We start from the raw sequence: 1,490 nt of genomic DNA on the forward strand, positions 1-1,490 counted from the left end.
GCAGAAGTAGCAGCACTGCAGCACATACATGCAAGCAGCTCCAGCCCCTCCCATGCATGTAGATTGAAAGGTGTGGCATCCATGAGTGGCAGCAAGAAGACCATGTGAGAAAGAAGCTTCACTTTTTCTTTACTAATCAGCAATATATGATAAACTTGCTGACAAAAAAAGTTGCTGCCTTTGTATATTTGAGATAGTATAGGTACTTTAGTACCTATAACCCAGCAAGTTGTTGCTCTAGCGCTGCACAAACGAGTGACCTCAACAATTTCAAGTAAGTATAACTCTTCATTAAGTAAGATTTAGAGAAATCTGTTCATAATTTTTGAAGGCCATGTTCTAATCTACTGAAAAATGCTACCAGCTATCTCTAAAGTGCCAACACAACGGAACTTGGCCCAACTACTCGATTTTCTTACTTTGAAGCTTCTGTACCTAGCACTTGTATTTGAGCAACACAAAACAGTTAAGAAAGACTTTTCCACGTCAAAAAGAAAGATCTAGGAGCTTAGAACACGCTGTGCTAAAGTTATTGTTTATTAAAAACAAATTTCAGTTGTACAGAATGAATGAATGAATGAACGAGAGCACTAAAGTGCATACCCTCGACACAATCTGTATGTAACAGTTTCAATAAATTAAGAGTAAATAATTGGTGAAAGTTTTTAGACAGAGAAGAAGCTTCAGCATGTACTAGATTTATTAAAACTTAGTGAATGTTTTAGACAGACAGAGAATTTTTTGTTTTTTTTAGACAAAGAGCTCCAGCATATTTGCTGCACTGCTGCTAGCTGCAGCAATGTAAAGGTGTGGCTGCAATGAAGGTGTGGTTCAATCAAGCCATGCTCCACCCCACACACAGTAAATGGTGGCACATGGCCCTAAGTGGTGAAGAAAGCTTTGGTTTTTCTCGACTCTTAAAAAGTTTAGCATACATTTGATAGGCTCTATTTGTTGCATACAAACTGCTATCTAGTCCCTAATGTTAAAAGACTCTGGCCGCTACCTCGGGAGAAGAGAGCCTCATCTAAACTCACAAGGTATGAAAGTTTGGGCTATCATATCTTTAAAACGACGAAGATTGAAGCAATTCTTCTCATATTAATGAAAGTTGAGGCTTTGCTTTATTGTTTTATCTGCCCTGTTGCTCTTTTGCTTTCACTACGAAAGAGCTGCAGGAGAGCCGACTACGTTTGGCGACTTTGCCAGCTTCTTTTACCACGGAAAAGACAAATCAAGGATTCCCAAGACGGAGAATAACTTTTTCTAGAGCCAGTGTTGATTATAAGACTCTCTAGGACAAGACAAGAAAGCAGTGTCAGCTCAAAAGTGGAGGTCAAAGCGAACACACAGACAGGACGACTGCTTTACCCTCGACCAACGCCTACGCGGTCTCGGGTAATGACAGACACACACAACAACGAGTGCACTATAGCACATGCCCTCGCCACAACCAGTGAAGTGTAACACAGCAAAAGTGAAACAGTAAT

Source organism: Amphimedon queenslandica, unplaced genomic scaffold (genome assembly GCF_000090795.2).
Source record: "Amphimedon queenslandica unplaced genomic scaffold, v1.1 AMPQUscaffold_13354, whole genome shotgun sequence".
Taxonomy (NCBI): Eukaryota; Metazoa; Porifera; class Demospongiae; order Haplosclerida; family Niphatidae; genus Amphimedon; species Amphimedon queenslandica.